This window comes from Gavialis gangeticus, unplaced genomic scaffold (genome assembly GCF_001723915.1).
Source record: "Gavialis gangeticus isolate Ggan-Ray unplaced genomic scaffold, GavGan_comp1, whole genome shotgun sequence".
Lineage (NCBI taxonomy): Eukaryota > Metazoa > Chordata > Crocodylia > Gavialidae > Gavialis > Gavialis gangeticus.
In genome coordinates this window covers 111998704-112002090 of record NW_017729031.1, presented here as the reverse complement: position 1 = coordinate 112002090, position 3387 = coordinate 111998704, and the positions used below count along the sequence as shown (strand labels likewise).

The 3387-nt window shown below is 47.4% G+C and overlaps 1 long non-coding RNA gene across 1 annotated transcript in view; it reads left to right on the top strand.

Annotated features, from left to right (window-relative positions):
* Nucleotides 1–224: 224 nt before the first annotated feature.
* LOC109301792 overlaps nt 225–3387 on the top strand; it is a 27251-nt gene continuing 24088 nt past the window's right edge. The window contains exon 1 of the long non-coding RNA XR_002098629.1: nt 225–638. This is a non-coding gene — a long non-coding RNA (uncharacterized LOC109301792). The remainder of the gene's footprint in view (nt 639–3387) is intronic.

Sequence of the window (3387 nt, the reverse complement as noted above, 5' to 3'; positions counted from 1 at the left end):
GTATGGTTCTGGGCTGACTCACAGATTTGGACTTGATTTGGCTCGAAACAGGAAAAATGTCTTTAAAAAAAAAGAAAAGACTAGCCATGATCTTTCCCGCTCGTCTGTGTAACCTTTCCTGGTTCTGGGGGTATATCCAGTCCCCCTCCCCCATCCCACAGTTCCCCTGCCCTGGCCATGGTTGTGCGTCCAGCGTAGCACCCGGGGCTTTCTCATGAGCCCTGCCATCTCATCAGTGTCACAGTGAAGCCTGTTTCTGCTCTTCCCGAGGGACTGCCATCTTTCTGGCTGTCTCGTGGGGGCTGCATAACACAGTGCTGTTAATACGGAGGGCCTTCTGCAAGGGGTTTGGCCTTAGGACAGGTCTATGATTTGCATAGCTTTCACTGTTTCATTTTCAAGGAGTTTAAGAGTCAAAGAACCATAAGTTCCTCTAGTCTGGTCTTCCTGTACATTGTGGGGCAAGGCAATTGTGTCAGATTTCAAGGCTGAATTTGTCTAACATCAAATTGCAAAGACTGCTTTGCTGTGCTTTTGTCAACAATGATGAAATGCCCTCCCTTGCCAGGTATGATTTCCAAGTGAAAGTACCTGGAAGTGATCAAGTATCCTCTCAGACCCTTTCTCCAAAAAACTGGGTAAGTTAAGCTTCCTAAGCATCATATCAAAAAGCTTGTTTTCCAGTGCTTGGATCACTTTTCTGGCCTTCCTTTGAACTCTCTCTAGTATTTCCACATCCTTGGAAGTGTGGACACCAGAACTGGGCATCGTGTTATAGTATCTGTTTTACTAATGCTGTGCACAAAGACAAGAAAATTTCCCTACTTTTGCTTAACAGTCCCCTTGTCAGACATCTCTGGATTAGCCCTTTTTGCTCCAGTGTTGCATTCCAGGGGTGATTTTAATTTCTTTCAGTAGAGCATTCCAGATGTGAAAAGAGGCGTGAGATTGGCACAACAGAAACCCTTATTACGGTAATTCTAGTAGTCCATACTTGTAAGTGTTTTTTCATTGACTTCAAAGTCTGCATTAGGAATATTCAGGCTTGGAACATGCAGGGAGTATTATGAATAAATGGACAAATATAATGTGACTGTAGCTATTTATGTCCCCAGGCAGCTGCAAGCCTTCTATATCATTTCCCTCCCATGAATAGAAATACGTTCATACCGAGTATTGCCAACCCCAGGCATTCAAAAATCATTAGTTAGGACCTAAATATCCTGATACTGGCTTAAAAAATAATGAGATTTAAAATATAATAATCAGCTGGAGGGTTTTTACATTTAACTTTTGGTTTCTGAGCCTTTAGGATGCCCTTGGGTTACATATTCAATATTTTGTGAAGGCTAGAAATATACTGGGTTTTTTTAAAAAGGAAAGCTGCAGGCGCTAGTGTTTTAGGTTGAATGCCAAATCCCACAAAACTCATGGTAAAACTGTAAAAGTGTGCAACACTTGTGACAACACCTTTGTTTTGAATAATTTATCATGCAAATCCTAATCCAGCAAAGCACCTAACCTACTAGTTCTACACAGTACTTTTACATTAAGCATATACTTATGTGCTTTGTAGCATGTGGCTGAAAAGCAGAAAAATTCTGAGTTCCCTATGTACACCAAGGTTCCAGTGTTGTCGGGATAAGAGCCAAAAATGCAGAGAACTGAAAAATATTTCATAACAAAAGCTTTAGCACTGGTATAAATTCATAGCAACTTCGGCAGAGTTATTTTAGATTTACACTGGTACAAAAAAAATTAATTGGTCCCCCTGGAGAATAAATTTAGTAGAATGACTTGTATCCAAAGGGAAAATACTCTTACTCTGTGGGTATCATAATTCTTAGAATATTGGGTCATTGAAAATGCCTAGGTAAACACAGTGTTTCAAGGAGAGAGCTGTAGCTTCTGATTCCCTTTTCCATTTCTCTTTCTTCTTTAATCTTTCACCCTCCCATGTGCCTCCCCTTCCCCTCTCCTTCCCTTCCATTTTTGCCTTTTCCCTTCCCCTCCCTTCTCCTATTCCTTGGGAGTAAGGCTTACAAAGAACAAGTTGAACACAGGATAGAGCCATCAGGGACAGATGGCTTCAGTACTTAAAAACTGCCGTTTACTGGGTCAAACCATAGATCCCTTTTGCCCAGTTTTCTATGGCCACATGGGGGTGCCAGCTCTTCCCTTGGACACTTCTGGTGGGCAGGAGCTGCATTGATCCTCTCTCCCCTGTGGAGTCTGCTGCTCTGCCTTGCTCCCCCTGAGAGGGCTCCTGCACTGTCTGCCCATGGGGACAGCCCCCTGCCTGCTCCACCTGGGCTGGCCCCTGGACTGCCACTACTGCTGCTGTTCCCCCCACCCCTGCTTGGGGAGGGGGCTACATGTCTGCACACCTGTTCCTGATTTCAGCACCCATCTCAACTGGTTCCTGCTCTTGTGCTGAGCTGCCTGGCTGCTGTGCAGACTGTGGGGAACTCACACTACCAGTGGGACCCAAATGCTACCCATGCCAGCCAGCCGCAGAGACCCCACAGCACTAGCACCAGAGCCTGCCCTTCCAATGCTCAAGCTGCTTCGGCAGCACCCCCTGTCTTTATCCCTTATCATAGAATCATAGAAAATTAGAGTTAGAAAGGACCTCAGGAGGTCATCTAGTCCAAAAACCTGCTCAAAACAGGACCATCCCCAACTAGATCATCCATGCCAAAGCTTGTCTAGCCGGGTCTTAAAACCTCCAAGGATGGAGATTCCACCACCTCTCTGGGTAACCTGTTCCAGTGTTTTACTACCTTCCTAGTAAGAACATTCTTTCTAATATCTAACCCAGGGGTTTTTAACCTTTTTTTAACAAGTGTACCACCTCTGTCTCAAAGTTTCACCTGTTGTACATCTTTATATTTTTTTCTTGCTTTTAAGGGATGGAGGGAGGGGTGGAGGGAGGGGTACAGATCGAGGCCCTGCAGTGGGGAGGGAGTGGGGCAGGGGCAGGCACTGCTCAGCCGTGGTGGGGTACAGGACAGAGCCACAAGCGGCTCATCTGGAGGGTGGGAGGGATGGCTCCTGCTGCTGCATGTGTCCTGGGAGGGCATGGGGGCGTGTGCCCCCAGATCTGTGTGGTGGGGATGGGCAAGCGGATGCTGTGGGGTGGGGCACTGGGCTCTTCCTGGTGGGGGGCCGGGCTGCACTCAGAGCGGGTGGCAGCAGCACTGGGAGGGGTTATGGGAGGGGCTGATGCCACCCCAAAATTTTCCATAGCCCACCCAGGCCCCTTCCCAGAACAGCCCGGTTCTGCCCCGGCCCCAGCCCACAGCGGCCCACAGCCTACCACATCCCGCATGCACATGTGGGGGCATATGCCCCTCATGTCCTCCCAGGGTGTGTGCAGCAGCAAAA